Source organism: Mastacembelus armatus, chromosome 20, assembly GCF_900324485.2.
Source record: "Mastacembelus armatus chromosome 20, fMasArm1.2, whole genome shotgun sequence".
NCBI classification, from domain to species: domain Eukaryota; kingdom Metazoa; phylum Chordata; class Actinopteri; order Synbranchiformes; family Mastacembelidae; genus Mastacembelus; species Mastacembelus armatus.
Window position 1 is genome coordinate 16,705,709 of NC_046652.1, and position 27,910 is coordinate 16,733,618.

The 27,910-nt window shown below is 39.8% G+C and overlaps 1 protein-coding gene across 8 annotated transcripts in view; it reads left to right on the plus strand.

Annotated features, from left to right (window-relative positions):
* The first annotated feature begins 282 nt into the window (after positions 1-282).
* Positions 283-27,910, plus strand: part of znf438 (zinc finger protein 438) — a 36,724-nt gene continuing 9,096 nt past the window's right edge. For 2 of the 8 annotated variants that reach the window (XM_026291808.1, XM_026291816.1), the window contains exon 1: positions 290-410. The gene's annotated coding sequence lies outside the window, so the exon portion shown is untranslated. Of the gene's footprint in view, positions 411-5,709; positions 5,829-10,392; positions 10,743-14,009; positions 14,248-15,880; positions 15,951-27,910 lie in introns of those variants that run through there. The other 6 variants (XR_003294720.1, XM_026291811.1, XM_026291809.1 and 3 more) reach the window with 6 other exon arrangements.

Genomic DNA, 27,910 nt, shown 5'->3' on the forward strand with positions numbered 1-27,910 from the left:
TGACAATGTCTAATTTCCTGCACAGCTCTGCTGAGCGACGTAAGTCCCCGGAGTTTGTCGAGCTGTACCATTTTTGCCTTGAAGGGGGGGGGGGGTGTTACTGGAAATGATCAACTACATCAGATTGTTTCTTCACCCACGCGAAACACAGATTATCAGGAGAAAACAGAAACAAGTAACATACTGAGCTCTTATTTTTTTGTAGGCCTACCCTGACGAGTGTCGTTAATAAATAAGTCGATCACACACAAACACACACCCCTACTCTATGCGCTTAGTCAAGTTGACGGTTTGGCTCAAAATGGCTGGAGACAAACTGTTACAGGGGCCGATGGTTTTATCAGGTATTTACGACAAACGAGGTTGTCTGTAGCATTAAGGCGCTTCCCTCCACATAACCAGGCGTCCAGGTGAGACATGTTTAAAGTTGATCCAACAATTTAACCCGGCACGGCGCTTTTACGCAGCGCAAATGAAGCCAAGTGACGCTCGTCTGCAGTGTTTTCATGGTAGCTTTCAGATGCAGCAGGAATATCTGTGGCTCCGGTCTGGTCTTTACTGACTGAAAAGCTGCTTCACACTCAGAAACAGTCTGCACAAAGTGTAGAAGTGGCCTGAAAGTGCAGCACACGGCGGACAGATACGTGTAGCCGTCATATAGTCTGTGCAGTGTTGGCTAACGCAGAGCAGGCCTGAAGCTAGCTCTGCAGCTGTGCATTAGAAATACTGGATCAATAACATTATGGGGTTCCCTGCTCTAACACGCACTAAAGCATAATATCAAAGATGTGCAGAAATGAACTATTTTATCATCCTCCTTAACGTCATCAGTGCTGGTCGTGCACCTGTGCAGGTGTGTGCTGCACTAAGTACAGTTACAGATGTCAGCAAAGTTGTTTCTTCTTCTGTTTCTCAGTCCTTGTTTAGTGAACGAATGGGTGGATAAGAGGAGGTTACCTTAAAGATGCACAGTTACAGCTGTTGATTTTGTTTGTATAATTCAATTTGTCATGAAAGAGTTGGACAAAGTTATAACCTCACAGTATGTGTATTCAGACTTGTCACCTAGAGATGCGTTTAATGTTCTAGGCCTTGTTGAACTATTGTAAACAGAGTTCTAACCAGATGTGTGTGTCTTGGCCTGGAGGGGTATGTTTGGTCTTACTCCTGTTGAAAAAAGACCTGATGGTTGCACTAAGCACAAATCAGATGGGATGGTGAGCATGCTGGTTTAATGTACCTCGGATTCTAAATAAATTACCAACAGTGTCCCGAGTAAAGCACCACCAGCCATCACAAATGCAGGTACTGTGCATTTGCCTTCTCCGTCTGTCATAAAGACACAGCAGTTGGAACCAAAAATCCTAATTTTGGACTTATCACACCTAGAACACATTTCCACTGGTCCAAAGTCCTTTCCTTGTGTCTCTTGGCCCTTCTTGGTCTCTATCAGTGGTGGTTTCTTTAACCCGCTCCAGTCGTGAAGGCTTGAGTCCTGTGGTCTCCTCAGGACGGCTGAATTTGAGATGTGTCTGCTATTTGAACTCTGGGAGCACGGATGTGGGCTCCAATAAAAAGGTGGTGTTAATTAGTGATTTCAGAGTCTAGTAACTCTAATGAACTTAATTATTCTATTATTATGAATAATCTCTGTGTCAGAGGTAACTCTTTTCTTGCATGGTCCTCATGAAAGCTGCTCTCATCCCATGTAATGCTTCTCGCAAGTGCACTTAAAGAAACCTCTCAGAGTCTTTGACAGACTTTCATTTGTTAAAGTAACAGTGGACTGTTTTTTCTCCTTATATAGTTAAGGGTTCTCTGAGTTTCTTAAGGGTTTTTGCACAGTATAATATGCAGCTTTGCATGTAAACTACAAACAATATGCCCCATGCAGTTCTACAGCATAACCTGCACTTGCTTTAGGGCAGTGGTGACCTCGACATGTCATGTCTCATGTCTCCCATTGACGCAATTATAGAAAACTGTGTCAAAACTCATGGATCAGTTTGGTGCACTTAGTGTATCAGTGCTGGTACTGACCCCTTTAAATGGACTTGTTAGTGTACTTGTTGTGCTGTTATACACCCTGTTGTCTCTAAAGTAGTGAGTACTGTACTTTATCAAACCCCATAAGCCATAGCATAGTTCTGTGTCAATCTCAGTAAGTATTTGCTTTGTTTCTGTTTCTATTTATATTTCTTATACACCTCCATGGGAAGGTCAGAGGTCAGGGCCTGATTCAGCACAGCACTCCCTGATCCAGCTGTATTGGTTCTGAATTGATGTTTTTGTAGCTGAATGACAGTTTTAAAAAAAGCACACAAAATACTCACAGTAAGGTTTGTCCATCATTGTTTGGTCAGCTTTGAGAACGTGATTTCATTTGGTTATTTTGTGATATTTTATTGGCCCTGAGGTGTTAAAATTAGAAATATATGCAGCTGTGATGAAATGATGATGGATTTTGGTGAAGATGTGTAAGAGAAAAATCCCCTCCAGTCAAAGCCATCTCATTGGATCTTAAAATCACTCCCACTGTGGTAATCAGTATGTTCCAGAGAGTGTTCCTGGGTTTTTTCTTTCCAGATAAAACAATTTATTATTTTCACTAGCCCAGCCAGTTTTTGTCATAGAAAAATGCAGTGAAGGTCAGCAAACCCCACATCTTAGGTCTTATATGGAAAATTGACTAATAACAGGATTTTCTTTTCAGCAACAGCTTTACTTTTATAGTTAATACCATAATATTTTATAGTTAACGCTGGGATGTTTGCTTTACAAAAAGGATATTCTACCTTTCCAAGCAGTTCTCTTTTGTGTGTCAAACAAAAATCTAAAACTAATTAAGAAATATTCAATAACAAAATATATTATTAAAAACAGTTCTTTTATTTGACTGGAAATCGCAAAGTGCAAAACCATACAGGTGCATCTGGAAATGTTTTAGCTAATCTTGTATTGAATGTCAGTTCAGTTCAACTTTTTGAGTATGAACTATCATGCAGTAAAAGAACAATCAGTCAATTTATGACTTTTTAAGATCTTTTTTTTTTTTAATACCACCTCAAGTGGAATTTAAGACCCAAAAAAATACAGGTTACCAAAAATGAAAATACACACTGACATCTGTTTAAAAAAAGAATATTAGTTTAAGATCATTTTCTGAATGTGTTTAATGTTAAACGAAAACACATACACACTTGTTCTTTCTGTCCTAAATAATATTACAATAGTCTCAGCACATTATGAACAGACAATAACCATCTAATAGGCTAATACTGTTTTGTAAGGGGAAAAAAACTAATCAGAAATACATTTTTTTTTTTAATTGTGGTATGTCTTTCAAAGGATTTTATTCACCAGTTCTGCACGAACCAGAAAAATGTTTTTGTCAGAGGCTTGGAATCTATATTGCCCTTTTCCCTGCAGGATCTTCACAAAATGTTTCCAATGCACAAGTAAACATGTGCCCAGCTAAAACCTTTGACTGACTGTGCTGTTATGTATATTGCAAGACAGCCTTTCACTTGACAAGGTGAAATATTGTGACATTTTAATTAGGACTGCAACAAGTAATCAATAAAATTGATAAAATTCGGTTATCAAAATAGTTGGCAAAGAATGTATTTATTGATTAGTTAGGTCTGGTGATGTAGATGTTTGCGGCAGCACACAGTGACTCGATGAGCAGCTGCAGAGACGAAAATGGCAAAAGAGTGAAAGTCACATTTTCCACGATTTAACATTATGTTATGTGGATAGTGGTGGAGCCGTCTTCTGCTAGTTTTTCTGTTATGTGGTCAGATAGTCGGTCATTCAGCAAAATGTTTATGCTTTGCAGGTCAATAACTTGAGCATCTTACTGAGCAGACAGTATTTCTCTGACTCTGACTCTGAAACACGAACAGGCCATAGAGAAATGCCCCGGTGCTCCTGATGGTCTGTTTGTCACCGGCTCAGACCACACTAAATTATTACCTCTCATTCTGATGCTGTAATTAGTTGTTCCTCTTTGCTCTTTGCTCCGAGATTGGTCCATGGTCTTAAAGTGAACCTAGTGTTAACGTTTGACAGGACCGAATATGTTCAGGGCTGAGATCCAAATACCCGGGGCTGAAGCCTCTCTATCTTCTTGTGTAAAAACCTGATTAATCAAAAACATAATTGACCAATTGATTATTAAAATCATAAGCTTGATGCAACCCTAATTTATATCATGAGATCTCATCACACCCCTTGTAAACACTAATTTAAATTTGACATTAATGAATGTTTTAAAATTGCAGACCTTTAAATTCCTAATTAAGCCTTTACCTGTATCTGCCAATAACCTCCTGGTGGAGCTAACCCTGAAGGTACAGCATGTCTTTAAGTTTGACTTTCATTCATTTAAACTGGCAGTGGTGGGAAGGCTTTTGAAGGCTGCATACTAAAAAATAACAAGATTAAATTAATGTAATGGTTTAAGGTAATAATAATTTAGGAATAGTGTCACTTCTGTGAACATTAAAGTTAAGTTGGATCCAGAGTGAGCAAAGAAATTCTCACTACTCCACTTACACCCCAAAGAACTAAAGAACTACTTTTTTACAAATAGGAATCATTGATTCACAGCTAGTCCTGTACAACAAGCAGTATGACATAAAAAATAGGTGTAATCAATGAATCAACCAGATTTTTTTCCTTGTAACAATTATCAAGTTATTTTGACTGGAAAAGTCTGTATAACCTTTCAGGTTGTGGTATGAGCAGTACTTGAGAAAAATACCAGGCCATAGGGAAATGCTCCGTCTTTTTTTTTTTTTTTTTTTTTAAAAAGCCACTCTGTGCTCTGTCCAAAATCTTCCCATTTGTGTTCCCCTCACGCTCTGCTCTCATGCTCTGGTTCTAGTAAAAGTAAAAGAGTAAGTAAAAGCATGAACGTGTCACCAGTTCCAGCCAATATGCAAAAGTGAAGCCAAAGTCTAACAGAAATTGGGGCTTTCTTGCTTTTGTGACACATTTTCCCATTAAGAACAGAACTGTATGACCCAAGGATCAGTGGTGTAAAGGGAATCAAGTCAAAAGGCTTAACAATTGGCCCATCGCAGAAACATTATCACTGTAATTCAATATATCTGCCTGGAAGAATTTAAAAACATGACATACATGCTGAGCTAGATGTTTTGTGAGCTAACACCTGTTGTTTTATTGAGTAATTGGCTATTAGTTTTCTCTGTAACTAGTGTACTTCTGCTTTATGTCATACTGTGTATTTGCTACTTGTAATGGTGAAACTGATCGTTTTATGGATGAATTAGAGACTAGGTTACAGATTCTAGTAGTGAAAATGCCAAAGACATAGTGAAAGGGGAACAATAAATATTGCACCTAAGTCAAGAGTAGTGAAAATTTCTCTCTGTCATTTTACGAGGCGTTAGTAGATTATGTGGTGCAGTGCTCAGCATGTTATTTACCTCCCTATCAATGCAGCTGCTCAGTAGCTTTAAGTTTTAGTTTAGCTGCTATACAGAAAATCAATACCATGATGATAAACAGTTTTATTACATTTTTGGCAATAGATGCCAGTTGCTGTAGTTTCCGGACTTACACTGTAGATGCCGGTCACGTCTACAGTGTTTATTGTGCAACCACTTGTGCCCAGCTGTAGCATCCAGTTGTCAGCGAAAAAAATCAGAACACTCATTAATGATGACTGGGAACTTCCAGCATGTTTCTTCATGATGACCAATGCTATCCATCAACGAGAGGACCACGGGGACCGCTCTTTAACTCCTGGCAAAGGAGTGTGCTCATTCATCAGGATTATCCCATGGCACCAATGTCAGGTATGTGTTATGCTACCAATTATGAATGGCCATATAAGTTTGTCTGCACACACAAGTGGGGCATAATTCCAATGCACTGGTGGCCAAAAAAGGCAAAAAATTGACTTGGGTGACTTATTATTGTGATTGAGCATGCCACATGAGGCACAGGATGTGCGCGAAACTGGACGGGCTCTGCCGAGGGCATTGTACAGTCAAATCGCATTACTAGCAGCACTGAGGAAGGAAAACATGCTGTGATATTAACTGGCAAGGCATTTGCTGAGAAACTGGACACAGCCAAACTAAATAAGGCCAGTCTGATGACTGAAAATTTCCATTAATACAAAGAAGAATATCACATATACAATGTGCTCTTGATGACTTTATACTGTGTGATAAAGGGAAAGGTGTTCATGATTCTTTGGGGTGTATGTTACTATGTGATAAAAAAGAAAGGGAAAATACTTTGTTCAAAGTAAAGGTTATGTCTACTGATGAATTTATCTCTGAGGTGACAAAGTGAGTGTCTTGAACTTTCTGCATTTTATGATGAGGTTGATGATGGTCCATTTTGTGCTTGTTTGTGTAGCAGCTTTAAAAGAAAAGGATGCAATGAAATAACATTAGCAAACTACTCAAAAGGTAAGCTATGCTGAGTGCAGCCATTGCTAAATACAATATACAATATAAATACAATACTGGAGAAAACAAGAAAAAGCAGCAACTTGTCATATCCGAAGTCCAAGGGCACACAAGTGCAAGTCTGTAATTTAAAGTAAAACATAGCAAAATAAGGATTTGTCAGGGTCAGCAGAGAACTGTTCCGATGCCTGAGGGGGCTTGTCAGCAGTTTACAGTTAGACCAAAACAGTGGACTGATTCTGCTTCAAATGACAAATCTCCAGGGGGCATATCATCACATTTTTTTGAAATCTTTCATGATCAGTGCTCAACTCACAAACAAAAGACTACCTGAAGACAAATGCCCCTACATGTGCTGGCAAAATGAAATACCAGTAGCAGTTGTTCAACAACGTGTATCATCATTGCCCGTATTTAGGACAATCCTTAGTCCTTTGTTAAAGAATCTGTAGAGAAAATGCCAGCAGTGGTGATTGCTTGTACTACTTAAAACAGACTCTCAAGATGGTAGCCAAAGGAAAAGGTATGTAGCTGCCAACATACAGATCCTGATCATGGCCAGTTCAAACGATTAATAGGCTCAAATCATAACCCAAAAGAAAACAAATTTGCAGCCACCATTGCATCTCTGAAGTCTACAGAGAACTCTGAAAACCTTAAGGGTAGTTTGGGCCAATCATGGGTCTGCAGTGTTAAGCTCTACTGCTAAAGTTTTGGTCATACAGGGGCCACAAGGGATTGATGTCTCCTCTGTTCTACCAGCCAAAGTCAAGTCTAATGAAGGAGATTGCATAATACAGTACAGTACAATATTCATGTCTAAATCCTGGAACTTCAGCTACCTTTTGTTCAGCGCCTCTTGAAACTAGCCGACAGACAGATCCATTCTCTCTTGCAAACCATGGGACAGGAAAAGGTTGCACCAGTTTATTCCCTGTCAGGCTTGGAAGTCTTGTCTTGAAGCCAACCTCTTCTAAAGACTCTTGAGGAGATCTCAAAATGGCGGTGAATGCAGACATCGTTGTGACAGCAAGAGATTTAGCAAAGTGATCTTACTTGTCAAAGGTATATGTGCCCAGCTTGAAGCTAATGTTAACTGGAAGCAACACTCCTAGAATACTATAACTTTGTAAGCCATTAATAGCTGCAGGGGTGGACCCTATTCCATAAAACATTTGGATCATTAATGGTCCTTTTAATGTGACAACACCAATTGGAAGCATTCAGCAGAAACCGCTGCTCCTGGAAGGTCCTAACGTCACTTGTGAATTACTGGGAGTCAGGCAGGAACCTGTCACAGCCATATCAGCAATTTTTCATCAAATCGAGATGACAGAAGACATCTTCTTTACTTATTAAAAGGCCCTGAGGGAGATTTGACAGAAACCCATGACATCCCATGCTGTCAGTCAATGTCGGTGAGTGTCTGTCACCTTAGCCTTTGTGCTATTTCCCCACACTAGTCTGACCATCAGTGCCTGTGGATCCATTGGTGAGAGAGACCAACCTATTTCGCTGGTCAATTTACCAGATCAGTGTAATACCCATGATTTCATCATTTAAAATTTTTTTTTTTTTTTTTGCGTTCTTACTTGAGTACCTGCCTCCTTCTTTATTCTTCCACAACTGAAATACCAATGTCAGTGAAAACACCAGTACCATTTCCATCTTCCTTCCAGGCATATTCTACATTAGAAGTAGCTGAAACCCATTTGTGGTTAGTGAGAGCTGTGTAAAATGGTAAGCAATGGTGTACCCACAGTATAGGGCTTCCACTTAAGCAGACTCCTGTCATATGGAGAGTTTACCAATGCCCCTTAATGGATCAATAAAGTATCTATCTAGCTACCTTGTGCCACCTTTGGCCCAGATGAAGCAACATTTAGCGACACTATAGCTGGTCTTTGTTGCTACTACTTCTTTTTCCACTTCACTTTGAGAAAAATGGCAGATGACAGTTTGACTTTCAAAAAGCTGCTCATGTGTTTTACCAGCAACAGTCCCAAACTGAAACAAGTTTCCTGTTGAGAGACCTATTGGACTCCAGTTGTGTGTGGGGATTTATTTCAAGATGCAGGTGTTAGTGTCGAGCACGATGTATGGTCTTCTAAGCTTACTGAAATCATGCTGCTTTGCATAATAAACTTTTGATCGAAACCCACCTGGTTCTGAAATTATTTTTTTGATACACTTGCAACAGTATCTGGTAGGTGAACCAACCAGCCAAGCTTTTTTTTTTTTTTTTTTTTTTCTCTCAACCGGGCTAGGTTGATAGAGACAAAGTTTTCGATGTTGGATACGCTATAGTTGTGCAGCTTCACAATTTTTCAAATGCCAGTGAAACGTGGAGGTGTTAATTATCATAGGATGCAGAAAAACCAAAGTATCATCCATGTGTTGTGTTCCTTTTGGGCAAAGCCAGAGATACACCATTAGCTGCTATTATGATTCCTTGCCTACAGCTGACTGCTGTAGTTCTTGCTCTACATGTTAACCTCATGCATAAGGAGTTGCAGCTCCAGTGGCAAGATTGAATATTTTAGATTGGTACCACTTTGGTATGTCAAGAACATGGAAAGGCACTTTCACCCCTATCTAACAGGATTTCTTCAGTCAGAGGAGCCACTAGATCTTCCCAATGGTGGTTTGTAAGTTTTGGAGAAACTCCAGTAGATAAATACATCTATAGGAGCGAAGACTTCCTTCAAGCCAAGTGCTATGGAGTGATAATCATGTTTGCCACGCAGTCTATGTGGAAGTGGCTAACTCTGGATTCAGATATATGGACTTGTGTAAAGTTAGTCAGACAATGGCACCACCTTTATGGAAGCAGAGGGAGAAATAATGGAAGCTCTCACATACGAGTCATAAGCAGATGCAGATGTATAATCCACAAGGTGAGAAGGATTCTCACATTTAGTTTTTCAGCAGCAATGGATGACAAAGGACTTCATACTGTCATGTGCAAAGTTCATGATTGGGCTATCAGCAAAGTATCTGATGATCCCAACAACCTGGAACCACTTACTCTCAACCATGTTCTTAGGAAGGAAAGACCAGCTCTATCACTTGAATAGTTTAAACCTCACAACCTGTACACAAAGAGAAGATGGAGAAAGGTACACCACGTCTCACATTGTTTGAATACTTGTTCTCGCTGCAAGAGGAGCTCCTTCTCATTCCCACCACGTCAAATACTGACGCTTTGTCAAGTACCTTTTTTTTAATATCATAAAGGGTCTTTTATGTCTCATACAGATGACTACGGACTTTGGTGTCTGTGTGAGACACAAGGGGTTTTAATGGGGTTGTCTCTGCTTGTCTCACCATGTAGTGTTTCCCCCTAAACCTAATCATATCTTTTTTTGTGTGTAAAAATAAGTTTTTGTTCCTCCCCAGGAGGCACGTAGCCACTAGGGAGAGTCATTGGTGTGTCCAGTGGCCGTCATCTTTGTGTTTGGTTTAGATGTAATATAGGTAGGAACGTTTACCCGGGTGGCAGGTGTTGCTTGATACTCAGTAGCTTTAAGTTTAGACTTAGTCTCTACAGATTGGTTTGAGATTTTTCAAGCTTCCTTACAGTTTGCCAATATATCCATGAGAATGAGTATAAATGTAAAAAAGAAATGAGAGCTAAAATGCACAAGTTTGTCTCAGGCTGAAGTGAAGCTTCAACTGTGCCAGTAAGGTCATATATGTCTGTGTTATTTGAGCTGGAATTGGCTCCACCAGCTTGAAAAAAATCCTGAACTTACCTTAAGTTAAGACCAATGCAGCTATAATGAAAGATATTTCTGTTATACTGTATGTGATAAACTACAGCAACTAAATATTTACTCCTGTGTAAGTACTGCAGTCTACATGAAATACATGATAATTATACTGAGACTTCTAAATTTAAAACACATGTTGAACACCTTGTTCATATGTCCATCAACAGGCCTACATCGTGGAGAGTGAGGCAGAGCTGTATTCATAATGAATGACGGAGACCACAGCAACTACACGGGACATTTGAAGACCACTGAAGAAGAAGCAAAAGGACATCCACCAACTTTTGCTTAGATGATCGTCCTTTATATGTCCAGCCTCAGAGACTGGCTAGCTGTCTGTTGTGTTCATGAAAGCATCAGTCCTCAGTTGTCTGGCAGAGGGATCCAGGGACAGCTGAATAAGAATTTCACATGCTGTTTTATGTCAAATACATTTTTCTGTCAAACTATGATTTGGTGTTACAGTGTTTTTCTTAGTATTAAACACTACATGCAATAAAAAAAATATATTGTCAATATGAGAAATGTGTCACTTTTTTCAGCATTAACATTTTCTTTGCATATTTAAAAGAGCTGGTTACAAAGGGGTCAAACAAATCCTATGTCAAATGGTGCTTGACTGGGCTCACCATATTAAAAAAAACTGCAGGTAGCTTGTGTTCAATCCACTGTATCCAGTCAGTGTATTCAGTTTACTGATAATGCATAACATGTTTGTAATGAATCATCAGGTTCTAAACCTTTTTCTTTCCAGACTTGTCTGGATAAAAGCCAAACATGCTACTGCTGTCTAAGGACTGGAGGCATCTCATTCTGGAACAGAGAGCTGCATTTATTTAATTATATCATTGACAAAAGGTTTTAAGAGAACATGAACCAAAATCTGAGATTGGCACAATGTGCAAGTTGGTATTTGAGAATCCACAAATGTTGAGCAGATGTGTTTTTCAGTAGCCAAATCTGATACAGGTTCTTAGAAATCAGGGCAGCTGTTGGCCGATATATGATGCCGATTATGGCCAATATGTTAGACTTTTTTTTTTTTTAAGTATCAGACAGTTAGGGACACTCAGCTCCTGCGTTCCAAAGGAGAATATAACGTTTATATAGCGCCTTCTGTCATTAACATTAAATAAGCTCCATATTAAAACAATTTTGGCCAACTGGAGGCTCATAACTACCTACTTATTGTGTGCCCTTTTATTTGACAGGTCACTATTTGCAATTAAGATGCCATAACTCTTCAAGGAACCATCTCCTATGTTTATGTTACCAACTTCAGTATGAAGGGTGGGTTTATTTCTTGCATAACGTGAGTGGGTAGGGGGTTTTGTTAACTCAGGGATGAGCAAGTCATTTCAAGTGCAGGTCACTTGAAAAATGGGTTAGACTACAGATTTTATTATTCACATTTTTTGCAGTTACACAACAGCTCACTGCATAGTAGATGAGTCAGTGTGAAGAACGTCCTCTCAGCAGAATATCTGTGTGAACGGCTCCTTTATGTTACTGTTCACTGTGTGAAATGTCTCACATTTAAGGTTCATTGCATACAGTGATTAGAAAAGAATTACACTGGATGATATTTATGACAAGAATATGAGTAATCGGCTGCCATCCAGTGTAAACACATGCCATGCAAATGACTAGAACATTTACTTTGGCTGGACAGACGTTCCAGCGTGGTTCCACATGTGGCTAGATGGGGTGGGCAGAAGCAGGCAGAGGAAACTGAGATGCTTGTCTAACATTTCCGCTCAATCATAACCAAGATCATGTTACTATAACACACACACAAACAAGATTTTGGCATTTAGGCGCCACTCATTACCAGGCTTTGAAGTACCAGTCTAAGCAGTTGAGTAGCAAATAAGCTGAAAGCGTTTTCAAAAGTTGTTGGTATGGAAATACAGTCATCCAACCAGATATTCTCAAAACATTAGCTTGCAGCCTGTTCATTTTGTGGTTGTTACCGATTTGTTTTTCTGAGTCGAAGCTTGCTTTAAGGCTTGGCCTACATTTTCAGCTATGGCTCCACTACATTATGGGTTCACTATAGGCACTAGAAAACTGAATTAAAATTCAAAACATGCATTGTGTGAGAGAAACCTCTTATGTAAATTTTGGTCGAAAACATTAAGTTCTAGTCCATCTAGCTTCTTAGCTTAATTGATTAAAACAGTAGTCTTTTAAAGATTTCTTTAGTTACCTCCATTATAAGCAGCCGATACGGTTGCTGTTTGTTAAATGCTGCTCAGGGACATCAAAGTGAAGAGTTAAAGAACAAGGAAAGTGCATCTTTAGTCTGAATAATGAATGGAGACCATATTGTGGATGGAAAGAGTGGGTTGTGGTTCAGTAATAGTCTGGTGAACATTTCTTTCTCTGCTAAATTGTTGGTCTTGCTCTGACTCTTGTTTCCAAGAAAAGTTAATGAAAATGACATCTGAAGCCTAATGACTGACATTTACAGGATTAGTAGGACTGCAGGCAGCTGACACATACTTTCCTGTTATATGGAGCGTTAGGGTAGTACCTGCCTACGTTCCACATGTAGCACACCTTTTTATTTATTGTTTGTGTGGGAGAAATTTGTTGTTAACATCATACAAGGTTAATGATAATAGACTATATCACCATATGCACACGCACATTAATAATGCTTTTATGGTGGATCACAAGCCTCTTCCAAAAGGTTAGATCAGATCTTTTTAGACAGACTTCATTAAAGGCTTTTATAAAGTAAGCATACTGCATTAATGAACTCTGATCTTCAGGCTTTGTGCAGCATCAGTCATGACCATAGTGCCCTATTTGATTGCTAAATTAAGAGTTTATTTACCATGATGATGTAGAGGAGCTTTGCTCAGAGCAAGTGTCATTTGAATGAATTTTTACTTTGATAAACTACTTATCTGTTGTGACTTTAATATTCATATGTGCTGTACAGTGACTCCTGGCAACAGGATTTACATACCTGTTGCTCGTGGTCAACCCGACATTACCCCTGTCACTCCACCGGCTCCCTGAATTGATTTTAAACTAAACAACTAATATTGTGTTTAAAGCACTACACGATCTTTCCAGACTTGGTGTCTCTTAGGAAATTTGAAATGACTAATCAGTAAATTAAATTAAATTAAAATTAAATTTCAGCATTTTATAGCTTAGCTTAGCTTAGAAGGATTAGATCATAAATTTAAGTGATTTTAATCAGGATGGATGTGATGGGAGGGCAGTTAGGGGCAGTTTATGGTGTGAGCTTATTTTGAGTCTACTGGCTGAAAAGAAATGAATCACTGCACCTTTAAATATGAAGAATTACAACTGCGTTGTGGTGTAAATGATGGAGAGACTGGATACCATACACTGGTTGTGTATTTACTTTATTTATATTTTTTTGCAGATTTTGTTTTATTTGAACTTGAATAATATTATAAGCTGTTAGACATTAAGTGTTTCTTGGAATTAGTGTAGGGCAGATACAGTATAAGATTATTAGCTTATGAAGCTGTTGGAGCTACATTAGACACTGAAATAAATAGAACAGATTTCTGAGACCGTTTGAAGCCAAACCCTGTGCCTTGTCATTCCTTTGAGGTCCCCACCTTAGCAGTGAAGTGACACATACAGTAAAACCAGCGCAGGCATTCAGTTTATTCCCTGTCATTTGGACGCTTCCCAAATATACTGTTGTTCCTCCCACCCCCGCTGCTCCTTTCTCTGCTTCTCCCACTTGCTGTCTCCTCAGCCACTTTGTGTTCTCCCTCTTTCCATCCCACAGCTGTGATTTAGGTGTCAGGGTTGCACCCATTCCCTCCCAACTCTGGATCAAGTTACCCTGCCATTACTCAGTTCTTCCCCATGCACGGGTGCCCCAAGTCAGTCACAGCGGAGCCTGCCTGCCCGCTCACTACCGCCTTCTCCGGACCTGTGGACTAGTACAGTTCAACCACAGACGCCCCTGGTCAGTGGAGCTGCTCCAGCTGTGGGACAGAGTCCCTGGAAAATGATGCAGAGAAGTGAGCAGTGGGTATCAGTGTTAGCGGTAGTTTTAGAGCTGTATTTTCAGTTCCATGTGTGGTGAAGAAAACTTCAGCATATAGGCTTCTTTCATTTGACGGCAGGACAGATAAGTGTTTTTTGTCATTAATCTTTACCCTTGCAACCTCAAACACAAGCCGAGTGCTTCCTTGCATCACAAGTTAACTGGTGATTTGTGGACCCCCTTGTTTTATGGTTATGTAATGTCAGTTCCCTTGACCAGTAAAAGGTCTTGTTAAACCCCACACCACCATCCTCACATAAAAGTGAGTCATGCAGGCAGTGGCATGAGAGCATTTCTATTCTGTTAAGGTTGGTTTCCCTACAGAACATGCCTTAAGAAAGGGTGGGTCCCGTTGGCTCAGCCAAAGAATAGCACTGCAGAGATTTTACTCTCTTGGCTTTATTGCTTGATTAATGCATGCTGAGTAAAACTTCTAAATCTACTGAGGAACTGTAGCTCTAATTTATGAGAGTGTGAAAGAAGGTGTATAACCATGTCTCTGGCCATGCTCTTTCATAGGGTGTAAAGTTTTATAGAAGCTACAGCGTTCTGCTTCTATTGGGCCTGTTGTGCACTCTAGTGGAACTAGAACTCCCTTTCTGCTATTGCTAAGCTTTCAGCTTGTCGGTAATTTATTTAGGTCTGACATATGGCAAGGCAGCATTTTGCAGCACAGAAAGACCCACTCAGGCTTGGCTAATCCTTTCTAATTGAACTGGAGGCAGCGTTGTGGGCCAGTGGCTTGCATGTTGCTCATCTCTCTGCTTGTTTTACAGTGATGAGACATCTGGGGTTGGAGCACAGATGTTTGTAGAGGGAGAAATGGCTCCTGAGCCTGAGGGCCAATAGGGCTGTCAGACAAAACAACAGGGCTCACTGTTTATTTTTTCCTGTTTCTGTATAAGCATTTTACTTTGTCACACTTTTCTCATGGCGCACTTTTATTTGCCACGCCAATGTTAAATAGGACTTACATTATAATAATGGGTTTTTAGGACAAGGTTAAGGTAAGGCAGCTCCTAGTGTAACACAAGTGAAAAATGAAATGAAAATGAAACCCAGTTTGGACTGAGTGTTGACATTCAGACAACCTGAGAGAGGAGGAGGAGACGCTGCTTCACCTTCTCCCTGATGTTGGTGCAGTTGTTGAACGTTCTTTGACACAGATGAATGAATTTCATCATGCACTTGCACATGCACTGCTTGTTGTTCTGTCTAGTCCACGTTCTTCACAGGCTCATTTAGACTAGAATTAGGATCATTAGAAATGGGACTTATACAGCCAAGAGACTTCTAGATGTTCTTTTCTCTTCAACAAGGCTGTTTTTGCTCAAAGTCACTAATATTCTGCTGCCACTTATAGTCCAGGAAATACGGTACATTGAGTAGCCTATGCTTCTATGGAATGTGCTATAGGGCTATACCGCGGGTGACTGCAATGCAGAAGAGCAGACCAACAGCCCAAAGCCATTAGCTCTTCAGTTGAAGTCAACCATTAAATACTTGAATTTGAGAAAAATTTGGAACCAGCAAATATTTGGTTTTTGGTTAACTAATTATTTTATCACTGCATGTCTAATTTCTATTTTATTTTGTATTTATTGCAGTTTGGGTCAGACATATTTGAAGTTTTTAAGATTTTCGAGGTTGGCCTTACATCTCTGGAGCAGGTGAGAGGTATGTTGTTTGTTAATGCTTTGGAAGAACTCTTGCTATTTAGTGTGATGAATAATAATATCTAGTGAACTTCTATCAAATAATAGTGTTTATACAGTATGCCACTACACAGTTATAACTAGATGTCTTACCTTGATGTGAACACATTAGGTTTTTGCCCAAACTGCCGCCTTGTTTATCTGCTCCAAGCTAGACTCATATTACTATTTTCACACAGTAATGTCGACCTGACAGTGCATTAAAGTCATTTGGAGCTATACTCCAGATCTATTCTCTCTACTATGTTTTTCTTCTGGGATTAGCTAAATGTTCCCTTGATCTGCCAAGTCGTGGCACCTGGAGCGAGGAGCAATTTCTGTCCTGTAAGCAAAAGGACAATGCAAATATTGCACTGGCTGTTCTTCTTTCATCAGAGAACTGTAAACATAATCCGTGGAGAGGTCTGATCTGCCCTGCTTTCCTCAGACAGCAGGACTGGAGAGCCCGAGCTCTATTAAGGTTTTCTGACATTTGTGTCAACAGGCCCACCTTCAGCAAGTCAGTGTCACCAGTGCTAGGCTAGAACTTTAAAATGAGAAAAAGGGTTTTAAGAGCTTCTGAGGAGCCTCCTGAGCAACGCAGAGGGCTTTGGATAGGGCAAGGCTTCTCCCAGTGAATAAAACCTCATTATCAAAGTAATTAGGAGCAGAATCACTTGTCTATACATTTGTATATACCATCAGAAAGAAATTCTTTTCCATTCTTAAAAAGTTTAAATTATCCAGACTCCTCCTCCTCACAGGGGCCATCTGTTGGAAAGACCAAGCCAGTTAAAGCCCTCTTTGCGTCATCTGAAGTACTGTTCATAATGCATTTGCTATACATATTTCAGCTTCAGTGAATTTCACTACATAATGCCACTCCAAGGACCTGCTGCAGTCTTCCTACAGCTGCACCGTATTGTTATCACATTCCTCTGAAATGAATAATAATTAACAAACATCAACAGTGTCCTAAGTTTCATGATCACTGCAAAAATACCCTCTGTATGATGGAGATGATTTCCAGTTTGATGTCTATACTTTCATATAGTGGACACAGTGGCAGGGATTAAATCCACTGCTCTCACCTACTGTGCTGACTGGGTAAGGCCAGGGATTTTCTATAGGGGTCCCACTGTCCCTTTTTGCATGACGAATGCATACTGCTACCACCTGCTGGTATGGAAAGACATTTCCTTTTACGCAGGCACAGAACATGTGCTAGTAGGCTGCTGGCTGTAGTGTTGGTGTGTTTGAGTGCTGGTTTTTGGTCAAGACGAAGTCGGGGTGTGGCGACGCAGCAGCTGAGCTTTGTTGCCAGATTGGTTTGTCCCTGCTTTAAGGGTGTCTTTATTAGTTATTGATTGGTGTGGCCCTGTTGACCACTAAGCTCTACAACTGTCTCTTGACATGTTTTGTATCAATCAGTGGATCCCAGTGCTCAGATCTTTTTTCAAATACAACCAGAAGCTCGAAAAGTTGACTTACTTATACTTTTATTCTTTCTTATAGGTCTATCTTATTTTAATTATAATGTTATTGATTGTACCTTGTTAGTGCTTTGTTTTTATTGCTGCTATTTTTACCTAGCCTTGTACCCTTATCTTATCTGGTTTGGGGACTTGAGGTGCAGGAAACCATCTGATGGGAAACTGTTCTTCATTGTGTTCTGTTCAGCTGGTGTAAGGCTGTGGCAAGCCGTGTTTTCCCAGTGATGGTTCATTTGAAACAGTAGTTCGTGTGAACTAAGGTTGAATTCAAGCTGAAATCTTGATTCCAAACAGCATGTAGACACTTTTAAAACTGTAATGGATTTAATAAATATGGATTAGTAGCTTTTAGGAACATGCTTTTCCAACAGATAATTCTGTATATTGAGGTTTAACAAGCTTTTTATTTTTCCTTCCACACCTCTAATGCACTCACCTCCTACCTGAGACACATGATTGACAGATGAGTCATTATTTTGTCAGTGCAGTCAAAAAACAAACTAGATCCACATTAAGCTAACATGTTTGTATAGAGGTGGGAGAAGCCACACTATAATTTAGCCCTGGAAGGCCTAAGCTAAATGGCCTCCCAGGCTTAACCATTTCCAGGCCCTGCAGCTCACAAACAACTGAAGAGGAAGCCAAACAGGTACTAACCTCGTGTTGAAGAGACGTCAGCACCAGAAAAGCTCCATAGACGAGACCAATTAACACAATGCCATTCATTCCTCATGTGCTGTTAGAGGTTTAAGGTTTATTGCTGTCTGTTTTTCTCCAACTCTGTCAGTAATGTGAAGGGTCTTGGTGGCATCACCCATAGAAGATATTGCACGACTGTCTTTGGTTTATTTTATATTTTCTTCTATGTGCTCCCAAACTACCCAGAAAGAGAAATGCACCACTGTCTCCTACTAGGTCTTCATTACCTGTAATATGGCATTTGTACTTTGGTCTTATTCACCCCATGCATGAGAGCCTGTTTATGTTGTCCTACACTCTTTCCTGTGTTGTTCCCATTGCTAAAATGTGCCCCCTTTAAATGGTGGGCAGATGGCAACCTGTGCCAGGTTGTGTGGGTTTTGTGGTGAGGGGTGGTAAAAAGAACAAATTGGATCACCTCGCTGGTTGGCAGTAAGCCCTAAGCTTCCTTCCTGGTCTAGTTCATGCTGTGAGACCTGGTTTTTCCAAGGTGTTTTTCATCATGCACACTTGGAGTGAGATGAGGTGAGCTGCCAGTGATGAAAATCATAATGTGAACCTCTTCAGTAGGCAGTTGGAGCATATTGGTGACAGATTAGTGGGATGTAAGGCTCATGGATTGATGTTGAAAATGATATCGCTCATATACTTTGGCCTTCACAGGATTGGACAGATATATGATGTTTTGTCACATCATGAAACGTGGATGATTTAGTGTGATTGTTTGATTTTTGGCTATTTGCAAGAACCATGTTCTGACAAATGTACATGTAGACAGTTTACTCAGTCTGTCCTCAGCAATAACTGGACATCAGTTGTTACTCACATCATTTAATCCACAGGATGTAAATTAGAGTCACACCATGACTGATACGGTATAAATATAATAATCCAATTCAGCCTGGTTCTATATTCAAGCTGTTGTGTGGTTGATTAGATGTGATAAGGCTAAACATGGAAGACTTAAAAAAAAAAATTAAACCAAAAAAAAACTGCTGTAATTGAATTTCCCCCTGGGGTACTCTTCTTCTTCTTCTTCTTCTTGTTCTTATCATCACTTCATGGATAAGTGAAATCTTTCACTTAATCAATAATTTATTCTAAATTAGAGAGAAAAATCCCCTATAATGTGAGTTAATACTGATTCAGTTGAGCCAGCTGTAACTAAAGTTGTAAATCAGTGTAAAAGTAGTACAATGCAGTATTCATTTTTTTATCATTTGAAAGAGACTGAGTCTTACTAGGGTGGAAAGGATTTTGGCTACGGTTGGATTTCTGGAGAAAGTGAGTGAAAAGAAATCCGGTCGTGACATTTGATTGCACAGGAGTGAATTTGTTGTTGAATATTCCTCGTTTGATGACTGTGGAATCCTGATGATAAGGATTTTATACTGTAGCGTAAAATAAACTCATGAAATTGGAAAGGATGCAGATAGAGAGCGCTTTATTGTGTGTGTTCATGTCCTCCTGTTGGTGACTTGGCAGACTGTAGGGTCTCTGGGTTGCTCAGATAGTGCTTGTTGCTTTGAGGCTCTAACATGCTGTCGATAACAATACTGGCCCCAACCACGGTCTGATCCTGAGCCAGCATGGGCCGATCCAACCGTTCAGCTGCCAGTACCTGGACACAGTAAAAAAATATCTGTGATTGATTTCTTCATCAGATGTGTGGTACTGGTTTGACAACTGATAGCACCAGTCCTGCCTGCTCTACTTCTTTGCTGGCACACAACGATACCTGGATGCACCACCGGAGAATGAACCACCAGTTCTTTAATCTGCCCTAACTGGCTCTCTGCTCCTACAGTTTCTCTCTGTTCTTTCTGTCTCCCCCTGAAACTGTCTTTGCCTTCTCCCTTCCCAGTTTCTCATCAGATCCACAGGGCCAGATTTGTATCGCTTTTCTGAGCCCTGTGAGGGAACTTTGGGGGTCTCAGTGGGATCAATTTAAAAAGGGAGGCACTTGGCCCTTGGATCTGCTCACCAGGAACTTGGAGTCTTTTGATCTCATCCTCCCCCCTCAGTGCCCCTAACCCTGCTGAAAATGTTTGTCAGAGCTTGGCTTCTAAAAACAATTTCTGTTTCTTCATTTTACTGCACCTGTGAGAGACAGCAGAAGTGTTTTTGTGAATTTACCGGGTGGTACTAACAATCTATAGCATGACTGACTCTTGGAAGACTTGGCAGTGACCTGTCTCTTCATGTTGAAGGGGACTTGTGGTCATTAACTTAGTTGAACAGGTGAGAGGAGGTTTGGAGCTGTGCAGCGAAACAGACTGTTTATTAAAACCAGTGTCGTATTTCAGTAGTTTGGTCCAGTTCTTATGGTTCTGATGATTGTGCTCATTAAAGTCCGCACTTTAGTGCCTTCTCCTGGAGCAGGAAACACAAGCTGTCATGGGATGAGATGAGCTGTAAACAAACAAGTGCTTAGCTTGGATATTATTAGCAGCAGTCAGTGTATTTCTATAGGTGTTGTACTATTTTATAGCACTACAACAGAGTTGTGTACCATCACACTGTTTAATACAATTATGAAAACATGTCCCAAGTTAAAACAGATAAACGTTTCTCTACATACAGAGAAAGTCTTGGGAAACCAGACGACAAGTTTTTCCCTATTTTTGTTTTTCAGACCTAAGAGCATCACGTCTCATCTCACATCATATGGACTGAATGTAAAACTTTTCTCGGCTATTGAGACCTGACGAGTGTCAGGTATAGTGCTTTACTCCTTATAACCAGCACTCTTTGGGCCTTCGCTGCTGACATCATTGCGCAGTTGTGCACTAATTGAGGTTTAATGCTAGAGTAGAGAGAGCAGGGCTGTAATTTTCCTGCCCCAGCCTGGAAAAGAGACGACAGCTTTTCATTTGGTCTGGGACTATATTAGGTTGCAGTGCTGCAGCTGTGGGGCACCTCACCGTTTTGTCCTTCCCTTTCTGCTCAGGGACTGAAAAATATCTTGTTATAAATATCATAAAGAACTTTTCTTACATTTGAAATAAAATAGAACCGACAGAATGGAGGTAATAAACTCTTGAGGAGACTTTAGAGAACTGGGCATGTTTTTAAGGTAGTTTTTGAGTTCTTAAGCAGTCCTTGAAGGAATGTATCTGTTCTCCCCATCACCACTTCATATGAACTGTATATTGACAATAAGATCCTTTGGAGTAGACAGTAACTACTCAAACTGTTTCATGAGTCAGTGATGGCATCAGTCATATTTAATGCAGTGGTCAGTGGGACCAGACTATAAAATTCATTAAATGTGTCATTGTTTGACTCATGTTGGACTCATGTTTATACAGACTGACACTGACTTGACTCACTTCATCATTATTATTTATTTAAGTTTTTACATGATCTATTTTACTATTTTTTTACAGTTTTTCCCTGCTGTAAGGCCTGAATTTTCTCTATTCACAACGACAGTTAGATTATACAGCAGATTGATTAATGTAGCATTTGGAAACTTCAGAAAACAGTTTAATACCTTCACTCTGTTAGCATCTCATAACGTTCTTTTGGTTTTCTTTATCTTGTACAATATTTGACTGTATAACTTTTGGATTTTGGGCTGTTGTTCTGATAAAAGGAGGAAATCATGTATTTGTTAGATGATATTTTTACAATCCATAGACAGAAAAATTGTGTAATTTAAAAATAAAGTGCAGATTAATACGTTAATTCATTAATTGCACTGCAGGTCCCCAGCTGTACTATTAGCTTTCTGATTTTTCTGAATATAACTCTATGGTGAATGGAATGAATCAATGATTGAATCAGTAAGTAAAAAACTGTATTTTTTTCCTTTGCTACTTGAGAAACATTTTTATTATTTTGGTCATTATGTTACTGTAGTTACAACAGCAGCACCCAAAATAAAAGGAAAATAAGTAGTACATACCTTGGTCTATTCTGTTTCAGAGCTTCTGTAATGTACAGTGATCCTGAGGGGTCATTTAGAAATAAAAGAGTGTTTTGCAATTAACTCTCAGCTGATGCACACACACACACACACACACACACACACACACTGGTCCATGTGTTACTCGGGTCTAGCCAACCATTGCACGGTCCAGAGCCTGTTAGCTTCAATTCTGAGCTTGGAGTGGTTAATGAACCCTGTCAGAGTTGACATAACCACAACCTCCTCCTACTCTAGGATTTTGGACTAGACAGAAAGAGCAGATTTGGGTTGTGGTAGGTTGATCCTCAGACTATATGTTTTGGTTATTTGCCTGGTGTATGGAAATCTTAGCCGATCTGGCAGTCAGTGCAGACCTAAATCAGTCTAGCCTGATGTTTGAGGCATTCAGGAACACAAAGTTGTTTTTTATTTCCCATGTAGTTTGCTTTCTGAGTTGTAGTTATGAAAATGAAGACTCCTCCCCTTAATATTATGTTCAGTATTTAAACATTTGCAAATCTTAGATTTTCTCTGTATTTGTCCAAGAGGTAAACAGCCTGAACAGCAGTTTTGTTCATAAGCACTTTCTTTCTGCCTCCATCCTGGCTCGTTAGTATCAGCATTTTAGAGAGGATGACTTGCTGGGTGCTCTGATTTCATTTGAAGCAGCAAACAAAAAAAAAATGCTTTGGTATTCCAACATTGCGTGTCCTGGTCTCCCACTTCTCCATAATTTATCCGGACAACTAGAATGATTATTCTATGAATATGCACTAAATTTCCTCTGCTGTGCTCTTTCCCTCTACGTTTGTGCATGTCAGTGTGTTTTCAAGTGTGCGTGAATGTAAATGCGTAGCTGTGTGTATGCAGCTCTTTTCCATTTGAAACAAAGGAGGTGTCAGGCTGAATTAGCCCCCGTACGACTGAATGCCCAGAGAGCTTAGAGATGCACCACAGGTTCTGCTGAGTTGCACATGAGCTGTGGTGTCTGCCTTTTTCTCTGCTTTCCCTTGTTTGCCCCCACTCTCACCGTCTCCACTCCTGAGCTGCTCTAACAAGGTTGTTGGAAGAGGATAAGGCGTGTTAAATGAATAATTTACACAGAAGAGTGCTCCTTATTTATTTAATATGGCTGGATCTGACTGAGTGGGCACCCTGCGTCCCCAACTGCCAAGACACTGTTGGCTAAATGAGCGCACGCTTGACTTAATGGAAGGCCAAAGCGACAGGCATTTAGAGAGAGCAAGGGATTGAACGACATAGAGAGCGTATACATGGTGTGTGGTTCTGTGTGTGTGTGTGTGTGTGTGAAGCAGGCCGTGCAGAGGGTCATGATAAAGTATGAATAATGTCGCTGCTGAATGTACTCTGTTGTTGCACCATGGTAGTGTTTAAACCTTGATGCAGACCGATTAGATGAGAGACCCCTCACCTGGTTCAGACAGCCTCTAGGGATTTGTGGAATAAATGGGTGGTTACCCTCTGATGAATATATGAGAAGAAGCCATTACTATTTTATCAAACTGCTCAAACACAAAACAGTTATATCTCTATATAAAGTTTATAATATTGCAAACCAAGAGATTATTATACAATATTAAAACTGTGTAGCATTATTGTCATTATTATACAGCCTTCTGTTCTTTATTATTAGTGTCCTGCCATCTGTGCATGTACTGTCCCAAGAAACTAACACTGGTGACAAGTTTGTTTTCTTTCTTTCTTTATTGATATGAATATTTACAGATCTCTCCACACTAGATGTGATTGAGTTTATTCTAAAGGATTAAATTTTGATGTCTTGGAGGGGGGACTGTGGATAAACAGTTACTGAGGAGGAGGAAATCCTCATTTTAGTAAAGAGTTTTTAGCTGAACTTTATGATGAGTTTGACTTTATTGATCTCATGCAGAGGGAACGTGCAGACAACTTTAAAAAACCTTAAGCATGAAAACACTAAAAGGTACTTGATACTATATATAGCACTACAAAGAGTAACTATAAAGTGTCATGAGACAGAAAAAATGATAACCTGAAATAGAAAAACAGCCTATTGCACTTGGAGGAATGAGATTAAAATATTGAGTGAAGTGTTTTTTTCTGTAGTAAAAGTAATTAAGCACCACTTCCTGTGTGGGACAGGAAACACTAACGTTTTGACCAGCTGGGTTATCACCAAGATCCTCTTCCTTACTGTGGTTTCCCTATATACCCCTCTATGTCCTCACCTTCCTCCTCTTCCCCCTGTGGAGAGGCTCCTCTTACAGTAGGTGCAGTACATCATTACCTCAGTTCCTCTATGTGTGTGTATGTGCGTGCGTGCGTGTGTGTGTGTGTGTGTGTGTGTGTGTGTGTGTGTGTGTGTGTGTGTGTATCTCCCAGCTGAGTGAAATCCCACAGCTCATTCTGACCTCATTATAAATATAGCTCTGTCTCTCCATCAGAGATTCTGCTGGACCTAACATGACACTACTTCTTGTAAGAGAGGGTTTCCCTGCATTTATCATTACCAGTCAGGCAACATTAGATTTCTGATTAACAATAAAGGTGGTGTCTATATGGTCTGTTAGATTTATATCCTGGTAAGGTAGATGCTACTGTCCATTTCACCATTTTTCTTTAGATGTCCCCTCCTGTTGTAAAATCCCCCCCCCCCGACAGAGTCAATAGTACTTATATCTGCATCAGTGATTATTAATGTTCAAGACCAGGTTTGATCCTACCAGAGAGTATTTTTTATATAATTTGATTTTCAGTTTATAGTTCTTGACAATAATACTAAGTAAAACCAGTTGAACACCTCTGGGAGCATAGAGTTTCTGTAATCAAATGACAGAAATATTGGCTTTTATTTTTAAAAACGCAAATAACCCCTCTTGTAATAAACACAATAGAGGTATAAACAAGACTGACTCATATGTCAAAGTCATGAGTCTGTGAATGAAGTGAGAAGTTTTCAGAAGCAAAATGTAAGTTTAGTTCTCTGAATACTGACTTCTGAAATATATCCACAGTTTAATTTTCCTCTCAAAGCAGTTTTATTATTAATATCATTATTATTATTATTATTATTATTATTAATATTGTTTACATTGCTTATACCAAGTCCATGTTAAGAATAGAAGACTATAAATAAAGGGCATGTTGCTCATGAAGTTGATCAGGTCACATAAACCTTTGTATGTTTTATGTTCAAAGTGAAGACTTAAGGGCGATAGAAGTGAGTATCCTTTGTTGACTGTAATGCACAGCCAAAGGAGACACTCTTCTCCTTCTGCTTTGTAGAGTTTCTAAAACTAAATTCCAGCACTGCTCAATAGAGACGGTTTTCCAATACACAAACTTACTGATTCATAACCTGGAGCTTCCCAGTGTGGTTGGTTCTGCTTTGCTTTTCCACTGTAATTTGAAAGGATTAGATGCAACGTGTTTCAGATGTACTGTGTTACACAAAAAACATGTGACAACAGGGTAGACATTTGTAATTTGTCTATTTTGGGCTCATCTTTGAGAGGATCATGTCACAGTGATATAAGAACAACCTGCTTTACGTTGACCTGCTTTCAGATACCCAGGCTCACCTCTGCAGGAGAAACGTTGGGTTCATCTACATAAGCTTTTGAACTTGTGCTGGGTCTTTAGAACTAGCCATCATTAATGACGCATGTTTAACATTCCTTTTTCCTCTCATCATGGATGAAGCTCTACCACATGTCCCCGTCTCTGCTTCACTTTATGGTACCGCCTTCAAAGTCTTCTGTCTCACTATATGGCCCTTTGCTTCAAAGCCATCCTGAGTTGGGCTGAGAGCTAAAACCACACTTGTCTGGTGTGTTTGCATCTGTGTAGTGTCGCCCTTTGGGTGGGTTACCTCCACCACCATCCCCTACATCTGATCTCTCTTCCCACCTTGCTGTTTATCTGTCTCTGGGCTTGTCACGTCCCTGAACCTGCTCTAATTAGCTTCACACACAACACAGTTTATTTACCCAGACACCGACAGGAGGGGGAGATGAGACTGAAAGAAACGGTCGGGATAAGGGCGGCAGAGAAAGCTGGGAATCAGAAGAGAGAGGGGGAAGACTGCGAACAGGAAAGAGGGAGAAATAATTCAGAGAATCAAAGAGCTATGAGAATTCTCATATCAGATGCAGTGGGTAATAAATTAGTGTTAGAAAGTTGAGAAAGTGAGACATAAAGAACTCCTCTCTGTGTTTTCCAGTGTTTCATCAGAGCTGCATAAATTTAGGAACCTGGCAGCATTCATTCGTACTTCCAGCCCCATTAAAGTTCTCCTAAGGCGAAGATTGATCTTTATGGTGGACGGCAGATATTTTCTTAGTGTTCCAGTTGATGTAGTAGTGGCATCACATTTCTTTGGCAGGCCAACATAAACTAAAATTCTTTTCAATGCTCATCTGTGATAGTATTTGTGTGTCTGCAGAGGTTTTATACTTGTGAGTTTATGTAAACCAGTGCAGGCACAACGTGGCTCCAAGTAGGGATGGAGAACATTACTATGGATGGGTCCTAGACCAAGCTGTTGGAAAAAAGGTCTCATCCTTTGGGTTGGACTCAAAGTGATGGATGTAGTTATGTGTTAGATAATCCAACAAGCACTTTGTCTCGAGCATAAAAGGCCTTGTGGTCAAATGCATGTCTTTTGCACTAGTCAGCACATTCTTTTACACACCATGACAAATTTCTATGATTTGGTATTTGCAACAGGTCTGTTAGGTCTCCCACAGTTCATTTTGTCCATCTTCTTTAATGCAGGTGGAATAGTCTTTGTTTGGGCTTGTGTTTCTTACTGGGCGACCAACTGGAAAAACACCACCTGGATGTTTATTGATTAAACGGTGTCATTTATACTGTTCTGTAAAGTTACTGTTATACCATTCATTAGATCCTTTGATTGTGTCAATATTATGCTTAAAGAGAGAAAAAAACTCCCATCATCCCAAATTGTGTTATTCTAATTTGCAAATTTTCATCAATTACCACTTATCCTGGAACATCCAGGGTTGCAGGGTTATGTTATCATGTCTCATATTCTTTGAATGTAACAGCACTTTGGTTAACCTTCGCTGTTTTTTAATGTGCAGTATAAACAAATCTGACTTATAGGGGCATTTGGTAGATTTTGTGACCCCTATACTTTAACAACCTAATCAAACCATAAAATGACACCAATAAATCAAATTAAAAATTGTTGTAATCATCATCATCATCATCTCTTTCCTTTGAATCATCTGCAAAGTAACAGGTGTTCTATGTTGTTTTCTATTTTAAATTGAGGTGGAGGCCAATATAGCTGCATGTAAAATTTCACTCATGCCAAATGACGTATCTTGATGAATTTTAAGTAAAAAGAAACACCTGCAGCTAACAGACATTAAAAGACAGACAGGATACCAGATATTTAGACAAAGTTTCTTTATTCAAATGCAAAGTACTGTTGCATTGTACTACAAACTACTGTTGCATGTCCCTAAACACCTTGTGCTGACTTTTGACACCACTCATCATTCTCCACTTTTCTTCTTTTGGTCCTCCATCTTCCTGACATTTCCCCCTTACTCTTTAGTCCTGCTTGACCTATTCAGAAGGCTCCAAATGTCACAGCAAAGGGAAAGGTCAGATAAAGGTTTAGTGTTGAGCAAAACCTAGGTGGCTGACACAGTGTCAGCTGCCTTAGGAGGGATGTTAATACTGGAGAGCTGAGCACACACCTTTATACACATGCACAAACACATTGTCGTGATCTTCACATCCACACCACTCAGCTCTGAGCCAGCAGCCAGGTCATCTGTGTGCACATAGCACTATTATTGTTAT